This window comes from Protopterus annectens, chromosome 6.part0, assembly GCF_019279795.1.
Source record: "Protopterus annectens isolate FY-2018-M chromosome 6.part0, PAN1.0, whole genome shotgun sequence".
Lineage (NCBI taxonomy): Eukaryota > Metazoa > Chordata > Ceratodontiformes > Protopteridae > Protopterus > Protopterus annectens.
This window is the reverse complement of record NC_056737.1, coordinates 1,859,693,653-1,859,708,557: the sequence shown is the minus strand read 5'-3', so window position 1 is coordinate 1,859,708,557 and position 14,905 is coordinate 1,859,693,653. Positions and strand designations below refer to the sequence as shown.

The following is a 14,905-nucleotide window of genomic DNA, read 5'->3' as shown; positions in this document are numbered from 1 at the left end:
TATACAAAGTGCTCTATTATAGCCAGCAGTAGTACGGGAAAATGAGGTCACCCTTCCTGAAGAGTCACAATAAATTTTAGCGCAGAAGGCTGTGTTTGACAGAAATGTTGCTTTAGAAGCAGTTTATTCAGTAGATTTCACATCTCTTTTCTCATTGATTTTTAAGTCAGAATAATGGTGCATCATTAATTGTTAAAGGCTTTAGGAAGCTCAAATGGGAACAGTGATATACTTAAGGATTTGCTGTGCCAAGAAATAACTTGGTTTAGCAAATGGGAAGAAATCTTAATTAGCAGGCTCTGATTCCATCCCCCACCCCAAAATTGTGAACGCAAGCATCGTATGAAAAGAAAAGGTAAAAAGCACAGGAAATGCAACCCTAAAATTGATCTTTCCCAAAAGAGCAGCATGTTTCTCATTAATTAGAATGGCAACTTCCTTTTGGCTACAGCTAGGACCAGCAGGGTTCATTCATTTAAATTAGATTATATAGCATGGCATGATATTAAGAAGGCACCCCAGAGCTCATGCTCTCATATTATAAGCACCATGGTTCCACAGAAATTAGGATCTACTTCTCTACTAACACCATGAAAGAGGTCTTTTATCTATCTGTCTTATCTACATGTCATTTTACTTAGTATAAATTTATCTATGTTATGCTGTACTACATATACGTTTTTAGTTCACTTATTTTTTGTACAGTTTTGGTTTATTTCAGTTTTATCTTATATAATGCCTAAAACATAATCATATTGTTTTCAGTTTATCTTAATATTAAATTTTCCCATCTTAACTCCTGCATATACTATATTTTCTATTGTTAGCAGAGTAATTACAAAATCTGAGTACAGTATCCTTACTTAGATACACATAGATAAGAACTGTCATGGGGAACACCATTGCAGAAAGGCCTTCCTTCCTTTCTGTTTCTGCAGCTCGCCACTGCTGTGATGCTAAGGATATATATAAAGTTCCTGAGGGGCCCACCAGTATTGGCTGATTATTCTTATAATGTACTGGTGCCCACATTTTTCACTGGGGCAGAATAAGGTCACAAGCCCCAGTAGTATGGATCCACTGAGTCACCGTTAATCATAGTTCATTTATACGTCCATGAGGCAGAAGGCCATGAAGCTAACACAAGCTCTGAGTTTACCTGTTCTTCAGTCCATGTTTATACTTTACGCTGAAAGACTGAGGGTTTCATAGGGCTGGACTGGAGAGGAATTGTAGAGTTTTGTGATGTGACTGGCTACTGTCTAGATGTTTTCTCTACCGATTCCATCTGAAGATTGAACAGCTTTTAGTGCATGTCTCCAGAAGTATAGCATTAGACCTAGTCTTGCAGAGTAGTACTTTGCTAAGAGCTACACCTTGATAGACTTGAGCTTTACCAGGGCTTCATCCAAAGCACATCTGGAGCATATGGTGTAGTACCAGGGCATCAGACACAAGGCACACCCAAAGCATGTGCTGTAGTATCAGGGCATCACCCAAAGCACATCAACACACTATTGTGTGAGAAAGCATAGTTTAACTCATGTTTTTGAAAGGGGCAAGCCCTTCTGCACTGCACATGCCTGCTAATTATGTATTCCAACTCTGAGATCAGACAATCCCCTGGGGAAAGGGCATATTCCCCAACACCGAGGATTGGTGATCATGCACACCTGTCAATCAAAGCAAGTTGACAAAACAGAAATTGAAATTCGTGAGTATCAGTTATGTTTACCATTACCATATATAGGTTATATATGTAGGTGCCATGTTGAAAAATGACTCCATTTTACACCAGAAGGTGTTCATTTTCATCAAACTGTTGTGCTTTGTATGCAAGTGCTTGAGACTTGTCACTAGTCTGTTACATGGACATGATGCAGTCTGTTATTGCAAACAATCTATAGTTATTCCATTGTAACATTTGTGTAACCTCTGTCATTTTACAAGATCACCATTTTGTTTCTAATTTGCTAACTTTATTTGGCTGGTTATGCTAAAGGTGATAGTATACTATTTTGGGGACACAGATTGAAGAAATGTCACTGAAGACCTACAGAACATAAAATAGTATCTAATGGTGTTTTTGTAGAGCTCTACAAGGCTCAGCTTAATATGTTAGGGTTTACTGGTTCTAGCATGTCAAAGCTGAGATGCTCTCAAGGTTTATGCTGTGGTCCCCTCATGTAATACCCAGTGGACTTAGAAAAGCAAAGCTAAAGGTATAAAACTATTACATTATATGATGGTATTTGAGAGGGTCCACCCAGAATTCCTCTAACAGCCAAAGTGGTAGCTAAACACTTTTTCATCTTCAACTTGTACACGTCTCTTTCATATCAATCATCAAAGTCACAGAAGATTCTTATAATTCTGAAAAAAGAGTTTTTTGGTCTCAAAACTAGGGAAAGAGAACATCACAATGAAGGGCATGACACTGTCAGGTTGGATTCCGGGTGTTACCTAGCATATTCTGTAAACATCTCAGTTGTGTTTCAGCCAACAGCATGGCAGCCTGATTCGACATATGACTGATAGTATGGTCTGGCACACCTGAAAAAGGTTGCTTCTCTAAATTTGAAAGAAAAACACTTTCCATTTTCATTCATATGCAGTCAGTGGGTGTAAGCCATTAATAGGCCTTGGAAACACTCGACCAACATTTCAGCGTACACACCAAGCTGGAAAGTTAGCTGTGCTGCAGCAGTGTAGGTGACAGGTAATCAGTATCAAAAGAAGGTGTTGGGGAAAAGGTACATATTGCTGCAGCATGAAACACAGGTAGAGAATCCAAGACTGTAGTATGTGCACTAATAAAGCAAGTACATCCGCAACAAACAGACACTGAGGACTGGACACAGGCTACCACAGAATGTACATAACAGTTCTCTCAAATCAAGGAAGGCAATAGCATTAGGAAAACAAACACAGTGTTCAGACTGTAGGGGCAAAATAACACCTAGTTTGAAGCTGGGGAGGCAGTGAGGAAACAACTGCAGAAAACCATGTGCAGTAGATGTACTATGAACAATATAGCACAAAGAGAATAGGACGTGATTGTTAAGGTGCCATACTATGTTTGTCCCTAGAGAATGATTCCTATGCTTTTACGATTAAAAAGCATAACCCAGTAGTTTCTTCCTTTCTGTGTCATTTCTATCCCAGTCAGCCTCCCTAGTGCACACTGTGTTGGAACTTTATGAAATAATACCCACTTTTCGACTTTGTCTCTTTTGCTAGTCCCACATTTTGCCTATCATATCTGAACATTTTTTTGCCAAGGAAAACAAATATAACAAAGCATGTGTCACAATGCACAGCCTAGGTTACCCAATTATCTTCTTCACTGATGTTAAGAATGTCAACAGATACCAGAATGTGAAGTAAAACAGCAAATGTTATAAAAGTCAAAAAGGCACACTAGACTGTAATGCATTAGAGGCTTGGTTAGGTCCTTAAAAACACAGCAGTATATTAAATACCCAAATAGCCACAGTAGCCACAGTGCAAACACATACACACAGATATTTATATCTATATCTATATTTTATATGTATATATATATATATATATATATATATATATATATATATAATCTATATATGTATATACACATACACACACACACACACACACACACACACACACACACACACACACACACACACACACACGCACACATATATCTATAGCTATATCTATATATATCTATGCATCTATATCTATATATATCTATATCTATCTATACACACACACACAGACACACACACATATATATATATATATATATATATATATATATATATATATATATATGCATTGCCATTGCAGGCATGTATAATGTAAAAAAATATCATCATGATATTTGTAGCTCATGTTTTTTTCTTATTCCACATCAGCTGAAGTCACAAATGTATTTGGGCATAAAATTCACATCTCTTTGACTGTAAACTGGAAAATGAACCTGCATTTTTTCCCTTCCCTGAGACAGTAAACCTATTAAGTCTTTTGTAGTTTGAAAGTAAATCAATCAAACAACTTCTCAACTAATCAGTTGTGTTTTGAAAATCTAGAAAATATGACACCTGACTGAGGGAAGGAGTGAAGGTGGAAGGAAAACAGGACCTGAAATTCCCATAATATGCTTGAATGTACACACAGATTTTATGCATTAATTTTTTTCAGAGGTGGGATATTTAGCAGGTTTATACTTACAAAGTTGAACTATAGAACATAATTTTTGCTTTTATATTAGTAATAATAATGTTTCTCCTTTTCAAAATTAACTGTATATTAACATTTTGCATAGCGCCAACCTGTACTTCCATATATCGCACTGTAGTCTCTAGGTTTAAGGCAATCCTTGCAATTTGAAATGCTTGGAAAACATTAAGTTCAATTCATGAATGTTTCACCTCTGAGACTGAAACCAAATTTAAGTTTGTGCCAGACTGTTGCAGTTCAGCAGCATGCTATAACACTGTCTTTGACTGTACTGATTAAAAGTTTCTGCGATTAAAGCTCAAAATGCCGATTAGCATTTTTACTGTTTGGTCATAGTATCTATCTTTTGTGTCAGAGCCATTTTTAAACTAATTTGCATATGCATACACCCATAACATTGACGAGTGTTCTCATCTGTTTTTTCCCTCAAAGTAATGTCATTCACCATAAAAGAGTTGTTCACTCCCTCTAGAAAAGCTGACCATAACACCAGTGTGGATTTAATGTTTTTTAATTCTTCCCAGCAGAGCCACACTAAAATTCTTGTTGCTACTTTTACTGCATGTTTGTTACACACTTTACAAAAATTCACACAGAGACCATAATTGCAATGAAGTCACTTCATTACCAACACAGGCAGAACTTGAGCTTTTTAAATAATGTCATTCTATAATGGGACTTCCTGCTGTATTCATATGATTTTGCTGAGACTATGAGTCTAATTAGGAGGTACTCCACATGTTAACATTTCTGACTGTGAGGATGCCTGCACTGTAAATTTCTTTGGGTGCTGTTGCATTTTATATGACATATTTTAGCAACAGACAATCATACTGGCATCAGTTTTTTGCATTCAGTAACTGTGAAAATGTCTTATATAGTTTTTGCTTAATTAATGGGAGGAGAAAAAAATCATAATATTTTTATCTTGAGCATTTATATTTAATTTTGGGAGGTTAATATGGTGCATGGCAGCTTTTGTGCTTTGATGGATTTAGTCGGGTCATTGTTTTTATTTTATCATGGCTACTGAACTGCTTTTCAATAATAATGTAGGATTTACCACTAATAACTTGACTGGCCTGTTCAATCAGTGTTTATATTCTGGAATGAGAGATTAGTCATTGCTTGAGTTAGTGTGTGTGTGTGTGTGTGTGTGTGTGTGTGTGTGTGTGTGTGTGTGTGTGTGTGTGTGTGTGTGTGTGTGTGTGCATATATACATACATACATACATATCTATATATCTATATTTACATATCTATATGTATGTATTTACCTGTGTGTGTGTGTGTGTGTGTGTGTGTGTGTGTGTGTATATATATATATATATATATATATGGATTCCTGTTACAAGAACGAAAGTTCACTACTTTGAACTTGTAATAGAAGCCTCACTTCTGCGAAAGTTCACTTTAACGAAAGTGAACTTTTGCGTAAGTACACTTCACCAAAAACACCGCAGCACAGTGGAGGACATAAAAAACTAGCTATGTCCTCCACTATGGTGTAATAGTCACGGACCTTAGGGTTAGGGCACGGGTTAGGGTAAGGGTTTAGTTAGTAAAGCATTGCTATGTCCTTCACTGCGCTGCAGTTGTACAGGCTACCCCTTACTATGACCCATGCCCTAACCCTAAGGTCTGTGAGTACTGCAGGGAAGTTCAGTACAACACCTGTTGTACTGAACTTTGCGTAAGTGCACTTTCGATTAAGTGCACTTTCGCTGCAATGAGCATTCCATGCACTATTTCGAATTAGTGAAAATTCGATCTAGTGTATGGAACCCATGTATATATATATATATATATATATATATATATATATATATATATATATATATATATGTGTGTGTGTGTGTGTGTGTGTGTATATGGATGATGTATAACTATATATTGAAAAATCAAAGTATCAAAAGGCAAATGATAGAGCACAAATGTTGGATCATTAGCCAAATGAAAAAGATAAAGGACAACCACCTCTCTGCCCCCTGTACCCCCTAATAATTGTGTATACCAACTACAAGACTGAACAATAGTGGGTACAGGGCAGATTCCTTCATCCCCACTGTATCACATATCTTGCACACATTTTAAAAACTGGTATGTGTGATTAGCTGGTTTTTGATCACAATCATCATCATCAACAAATCCTTTTTTCTCCATTTTCTACAGGGGGTCGGGTAGTCATGTCAGCTGTCACCATCTCTGTCCAGTCAGTGACACTGTCCTACCTTCCTTGACACTTGATACTGTGGTTTTCATTCACAGACAATGGCTTTATTTCCTAGCCTAAGAAAACAACATTTGCCTAAAGAAATATAATCCGTATATGTTTGTATAGATGCCGTCGCTCGTCTGGTCAGGATAAAACAGATGAACATTCATGAGTTCTGTTCAAGCAGCTTTATTACACACAAACAAAGTAGGAATAACTTAAACTTACAAACTGACTGACTACCACACTCATACATGGTAATACTCTGGCTGTTCTCTCAAAATGGCACTTCTGCCTGCATGAGCTCACTTTTTATATGCAGGTGCCTACATCTGGAAATGCTTCTTAAAGTTACATACACACTCTCTGTTTTACTTCCTCTCTCTTTGAGAAATAGATCATATACTAAATGACAGTATGCAGTGACATGCACTTTATACAGAAATGATCTTTTGACATGCAGTTATACAGAACTAATTCTTTGACATGCAGTCATACAAGATTAGACACATATAAAACAGTCATGTCCAGGTTGCTATGTATTTTACATGAGGTCTAGACATAAAAATCAGAATTGGATCTAGCAACGGGGACTGTCTTCAGGGAATGTTCAACTTTGGGGATGTCTGGGACATCATCAGGAATGAGAATGCATACTGAGACATGTTCTCAGTATGAACATTGTCAGGGTTGCTTAGAGATCTAGAGTCTGTATCACAAGTACGATGCTGCAATGATATTTCTGATACAGGAAGAAGATGCCTGCAGTTTCTCCTGTATTCTATACCCTCAGATTCCACTAAGTATGATCTCAACTTGGCACATGTGCCTCTCACTTGACCAATTCCATCAAAGCCTTTCTCCATTTGCGTCCTCATTGGCTCTTCTTCTTTCAATGAATGAAGAAATCTGCTCATTTTATCATAGCTGGACTTCTGAGAAGAACACTTCTTAAAAAGTTGGGCTTTGATTGCTCTGGTGTTTTTAACATTAGGCACCAACAAACTAGAACTGATAGGCAAGGTCGTTCTGGTTTGCCTAGATAGAAGTCTCTGAGCAGGCAAGCCAAGTAGACTGTCATGGGGTATATTTCTGAGATTAATTAAATTCAAGAAGATATCAGTATTGCCACACTTTGACTTCTCTAGTAATTGCTTTGCACTCTCTACTGCACGTTCAGCAAGGCTGTTTGACTGTGGATATTCAGGACTGCTAGTAACATGGATAAAGCCCCACTCTGTTGCAAATCTCTGAAATAATTGACTGTTAAACTGAGAACTGTTGTCAGAAATAACTTTGTGTGGACTACCATGAACTGAGAAATAATGTTTCATCTTAGTAATAACAGCACTGGACATTAGGTCCAGTAGCAAATCGATCTCAAACCAGTTTGAATAAGAGGCTACCTTCACTAAGTAATGCTGATTGTTCCTCTCAAATATGTCAGTGGCTTCTGTTGATCAAGGTAGTTCAGGAATATGGCTTAGTTGAAGTAGCTCTTTTTGCAAATGCAGTTTAGTACTGTTGCATCCTGAACAAGAGAAAAGCACTTTATCAATGCCCTTTTATAGAGAAGGCCAAAATACTAGTCCACTTGCCTTCTTTTGGTAGAATCAGAACCTGGGCGGCGACGATGCAAAATCTGAATGTATTCATGTTGTAAGGAAATAGGAACAATAACTTTTGGACCTTTGAAAATGATACCATCTTCCATCTTTGTATGGAAAATAAAGAAGCACTTCTGGCAGTACACAGGATTGCTTTGACGGCCATCCAGCATTGATGAAGTGGTTGAGCTTTTATAAAATTGGATCAGTCTTTGTATGATCTCTCATCTCATCAAGTCTCATGCTAGAAAAATTATGCACTTCCATGACATCAAAGTCAAAATTCTCTGCATCAAGCTGTTCTGTGGTATTTCTGGGCAATCTGGATAAGGTATCAGCCAGATAAAGAAGTTTGCCTTTTATATAGACCATTTTGAAATTGTACTTTTGTAATCTGAGCATCGTTCATTGTAGTCTTGCTGGAGCGGTATGCATAGGCTTCTTTAAAATAGTGACTAGAGGTTGATGATAATTTTCTACTTGGATAGCTCAGCCATAGATATAATCATGGAACTTTGAACATGCAAACACAATTGCCAAAAGTTCCTTATCAAATTGAGCATACTGCATTTCAGTTTGGGTAAGAGTTCTAGATGCATAGGCAGCAGGTCTGCCCTCTTGAAGAATAACTGCACCAAGACCAAATTTTGAAGCATCACAGGAAAGAACTACTGGTTTGTGGACATCATAGTATCTCAATGTAGGCAAGTTGGCAGTTTGCTGTTTGAGGTTATCAAATGCTCTCTGGTTTTATTCTAGCCATGACTAGGCAACATTTTTGCATCTCAGCTCGCTTAAAGGGGCTGATAACTCACTAAAGTCAGGAATAAATTTGCCCAAATAGTTAACCATACCAATAAAATACTGTAAAGCTTGGACATTGTCTGGGATTGGCATCTCAGTAATGGCTTGTTGTTTAGAAGGTTCTGGTCATAAGCCTGCACTGGTAAATAAATGACCTACATAAGTAACTGGTAGTCTGAATTTACACTTCAGAGGATTGAGCTTCAAATTCACTTCATGCAATTTGTCCAGAACTTTCCTGAGGTTTCTATCATGCTGTGTTTTACCATCGCCTCCAACCAGTAAATCATCAGCTATTGTAGCACATGGATAGCTGAAAAAAATTTGCTCCATTGCATGCTGAAAGACCTCACTGGCAGAATTTATTCCAAAAGGCATCCTGAGGAATCTGTATATACCAAATGGGGTAGTGAATGTAGTCAGTAGTGAAGATTTGCGATCAAGCATTACTTGCCAAAATTAACTCATTGCATCTAAGACAGAAAAAACAGTGGCATTTGGTATGAGGGTGGCAATCTTCTCTACTGTACACACAGGATAATGAGGTCTCCTTAATTCCTTGTTCAAGTCTCTTGGTTCAATGCATATTCTGATCTCATCTGAATTTTTCTTATGAGCAGCAACCATGAAAGACACCCACTCAGTTGGCTCTGTGACTGGACAAGTCACACCTTGTTGCACCATTTTGTCTGATTGGACCTTGACTTTGTCCTGCATAGCTGATGGAACTCTCCTTCCTGATATGACCACTGGACTGAATTCTGGGTTTACTTTCATGAAGTACACAACTGGAAATTTGCCTAACTTGTCGTCAAAAACATCAGCATACCCTGAGAAAATAGCATCAGTAAAGCTGGAACTGGGACATGTGCTTACATGATGTACTTCTTTGGTAAAAAGAAAGCAGTTTCATTCTTAAACTGTCTCTGAGACCTAATAATGACTGCACAGGTCTTATGACCACATAAAATTGCAAGCTGTAACTGTTCCTAGCAGAATAGCATGAACACACAACTGAGCCTTCAGTTTGAATCTCTTCATCTCCATAAGCAACAAGGTTCACACAACTGGCCAAATTAAGTTGCTCACCAGCTCTCACTGTAGCAAATGTTTCTGCTGACATCACATTACACTTTGAACCAGTGTCCACTTTGAGCTCTGTGGGGTTGCCATTGATCAGGACAGTACAAAATGCTTTGTTCTTTGCCAATAAATCTACTATATTAACCTTTTCACCAACCACTGATAACACCATCTACATAGAAAGTGGGGTTGCAGCTTTCTATATGATCAACCTGCATTTTTGAGTGACCTTTCTTAATAGCTGAATGAGGCTTGCTTGATTTACAAATTTTTGAAATTGGTTCCATTGTTTACACTTGTCATATTGCTGACCAAATGCTAAGCACTTCTCTCTTTTAGACTCTTGATTGGCATCACAATTATGACAGTTAACAGTAAGATTTGACTTGAGTTTTGCTGACTGACCCTTGCAATGCACTGACCATGTCCGTTTTGCTGAGCAAGTCTTGTAACTTGCTATAAAGTTAGGACTCCTCCCAGAGAATCCCACAGGGGTTGCAGTTGCCATGTGTTTAGACCTGCTTCTACTTGCCATGTGCTGCATAATGTCTACATTTACTCTAGAGTTTTTTTGAAACTATGCTCTTATCACTTACAAGCATACTTGTGCATCTTTCTGTGAGCTTATGTATTTGACAAATCTGTGTTTCTTTGCTCAATGTTAATTCACTGTCACAAAGCAAAATCTTTCTCACTGCAGTATTGTTAACAACACACACAAGCCTGCCTTTTATTAACTCATCTTTCAAGTCACCAGATCTGCATGTTTTAGCCTTATTACTCAAGTCAGTGATATAAGCTGCAAAAGTTTCACCTGGCTTTTGGTGTCTTGTATAAAATATGCACCTCTCTAATGCAACATTTGTTTGGGGGTTGCACATTTACCTAAATTTAAGTTTTAAGCACTCAGTGTCCTCTCTTAATTCAGCCGGTACCCTCTCCTGCATATACTGCTGGTGCATACACAAATGAATGTTCTCTTTCAATGGCCTCTTACCCAGCTAAGTTAAGCAAAATGAATGCCTTTGTATGTGCATCATTGTCAGAAAAAGCTGCTAGTATGAAAATATTGTATTCCTGCTCAAGTACTTTCCAATTCTCTGCTATATTATGATCAAACACAAGTGGACCAGGTCTGCAAAATGCCTCTGCCATATCAACACACAGTAGTGAAGGCAGTTGGAATTATGTACAAACATACACACATATAAATATATGCCAGAACTTGCAATTATGCCCAGTAGTACAACAGATTCTTTGAAATAAGTGCACTTTGCCAAATAAGTCTCCGTAGCACAAGAACACTTTAAAATCACTGTACATTGTGAAACAACTCCTTATTAGTGTAAGAAATACTTCGAAATGATTGTACTTTGCAAATAAACTATAAACAGCAGAAGAAGCTCAGTGTAAGAAACATTTCGAAATGAATGCACTTTGCAAATAAACTGTATACAGCACAGGAACCTTTCAAACTGGCTGTACTTTGCGAAATAACTCTGTACAGCTTAAGAAACACTTTGAAATGGCAGCACTCTGCGAATAAATGCACACAGCATATGTCATGGTTTTGAACAATTTGTTTAATTAATAATGTGTTTTGTGCATTTTGTTAGATTAATAATATGTTTTTGTGCTACTCATTTGACTAATAATGTGTTTTGTGCCTTACGAATGCTCCATTTCATTTTCTTTGCAAAGTAAATCTTTTGTGCATGTTTAGCTTAACTTAAGTTAGTTTCTGTCGCTTTTTGTTTGTCTGAGCTCTGTTTCACTCAGCCAGCTTAATCTACCTTTACCTTCAACTCTGCACCTCATGGCTTGAAGAAGTTGTTCTCTTAATCCTACTTTTGACACCATGTTGCTCGTCTGATCAGGATAAAAGAGACAAACATTTGTGGGTTCAGTTCAAGCAGCTTTATTACACAGAAACACATCAGGAATGAGGCTTTGTAACTTAAACTTAAATAAACTTATAAACAGACTAACTACCACATTCATACATCAGACTGACTACCACACTCATACATGTTAACACTCTGGCTATTCTCTCAAAATGGCACTGCTGCCTGCATGTGCTCACCGTTTATATGCACATGCCTACATCTAGAAATGCTTCTTAAAGGTACATGCACATGCTCTCTTCTACAGATACTATATAAAGGCACACACACACACACACACACACACACACACACACACACACACACACACACACACACACACACACACACACACACACACACACACACACACACACACACACACACACACACACGTACACGTGTATGCATGTATATATGGGTCTACTTTCACTGAATGAAATTACAATGAATGTGACTTACCCGAGCTGAAATCTCTGAATGTTCAATTAACCAAAGAAACGGACTGCCAAAATCCTTTCCCTGTGAAAGGAACCACTTGGGCACCATGGAAATAAGCCTAAAGAGATGAAAACTAAGCCCACCAAAGCGGGAGCTTCACCACCGACAACCCCCCCTACTAAAATATATAATCTCCAAGATAACACTACACTGAAGAGAGGGCAAAGCTCACCATGGTGGCCAAGTGGTTCCTTTCACAGGAAAAGGATTTTGGCAATCCATGGCTTTGTCTAATTGAAGATTCAGAGATTTCAACTCAGGTAAGTCACATTTGATGTAATGTAATTTCGTTAAATGAAAGTAGACCTAAGTATGTGTGTGTTTGTGTGTGTGTGTGTGTGTGTGTGTGTGTGTGTGTGTGTGTGTGTGTGTGTGTGTGTGTATTAATATGTATGTGTGCGTGAGTATATATATATATATATATATATATATATATATATATATATATATATATATATATATATATATATATATATATATATATGTATATGGGTTCCGTCAATTTGTTTGAAGTTTCACTACTTCGAACTCCACTTCGAGTCCACTTATTCGAAGTAGTGAAACTTTGAGCATTGACTTCGGCAGGCACACTACAGCGCAGAATGGGAATATTCCCTTTTCCTCGCTGTAGTGTGATCTCGGAGTTGGTATATTTAAGTAGGGGGGTGTGGGGGCACAGCCCCCACATGTTGGGTGCAAGGGGGCTTGCCCCCCTGCAAAAACATGTTTTAGTGTTTTTTTTTTTTTTGGGTAGTAGACTTTAGCAAAAGTGCACTTTCATTTAAGTGAACTTTCGCTGAAGTGTAGGGTCTGCTGCTTAAATTCGTAGAAGTGTATTTTCAATGTTAAGCAGTAGACCCATATATATATATATATATATATATATATATATATATATATATATATATATATATATATATATATATATAGATATATATATCAATACAAAAAGAAATGCACTATTATTCCCTTTGGCAAAATGTAATTTTCTACAAATTGCAATATTGACATCACCCCGAGTTCCAACCCAGTGGTGCGAGATTTGGAAAAACAAGTTGATAGCAATCTGTACTTTTGCGACCAAGTTTCCACAGTGGTAAGTATAGCCTTTTACATTGTGACCTCATAAGCAATGGCATAGGATCCAGATCAAAGGATGTTATAATTTCACTGTACTCGGCCCTCATCAGAAAACTAGTAGTCTAACATATAATGCATCTTTTTGTGTGTACCTCACCAGACACCTACAGCAGCTGGAGAGACCTCAGAGATTTTTCACTTAGAAAATACAGGGACTCCAGACCATGACCTACATGGACAGACTGAAAGCCTTGTCACTTTACTCTGTATCTTATAGGTTGCTGAAAGATGACTTGTGCCTGATCTATAGGGCAATCTCCAACTCTGCCCTAATTGAAATGCTGCACATCTGCAAGTCAAAGGCACAAGAGTCTCTCACTCTTGGGATCTCAACCTAGCTTGTGACATTATCAGAATATTATCAGAATATACTGGAGAGACAGATGTGTCTCCCAGAGACTGCAGCTTCTCAGGAATAGACTTCATATTCTATGTTAAACTGAGCTGTTCACCGACCCTATTCAAACGCAACTTAGATAATTGGATGGGAGAGTACAAATTTGCCCCTGGGGTGGCACAAATGTCCTTCATAGACAGGAGTAACTGTTGTTGATCACAGACATGTTCTGTTCATAAAGTCATTCTGCGAACTACCCATAAAAGAACAAATGGTGATACTTGGGATTAACATGGCTAAGTTTGTAAAGGCTCTAGAGCCACTTTCCTAGTAACCTCCTATGAACCTATTCACTTGAAATGTAACCTGTTTTGAGGCTGTAGTTGAAGAGTGCCTCAAGTGGTCCTGAAACATCATCTTTTAGACTGTTCAACAGGCAGTCAAGGGTGTTGTCAGGGCCCACAGAGGCAGTGTTCTTGGCTTTAGCAAGTGCTGCCAGCACCTGGTTCCTGCTATTGGGGGAAGTATATTGGAGCTTGGGGAGAGTGGAAGGTTGAAGTTTAAGCTGAATTTATCAGCCAGTAGATGTGCTATGTCACTCTGATCTCTGAAGGCAGTACTATTAACTACCAGTTCAGCACACTGCTGTGCATTACTTTTAATGTTCCAGACACAGCTGAAGAAGGCCTTGTGATTGTCCTTAGCCTGCAAGGCTATCCTAACCTCTTAGCTGGCCTTTTTGGATTTAATTAGACCTCCTAGTTTCTTGTTCACATGTATAAGAGTGGATACTGTCTAATATTGTTGAGAACCAGATCTATTACGTTTGATCCTCTGGTTGGAGGGTGCTGTATCTGTTCCAGAGTGTTTAGTGTTTGTGTTAATAAAGTCCAAGAAGCAGTTTCTATAAGTTTGAGGCAATACAAGTTTCCCAGTCTACAGAGGGGTAGTTAAATTCTCCCATGAATAGGGTGAGGGCCTTTAGTAGGTTTAGACAAACGTTGTATGACTCTAGACACATAGATGGCGACCTCTAGCTAGCCATTGTATGGTTAATGGCCTTATCTATGGTGACTTCAGTATGGAAGATCTCCATGGTATCATCCTGTTTA

The 14,905-nt window shown here is 38.0% G+C and overlaps 1 protein-coding gene across 2 annotated transcripts in view; it reads left to right on the top strand.

Moving 5' to 3' along the window:
* Positions 1-14,905, top strand: part of TMEFF2 (transmembrane protein with EGF like and two follistatin like domains 2) — a 1,234,706-nt gene that overhangs the window by 939,713 nt on the left and 280,088 nt on the right. The window lies entirely within an intron of this gene.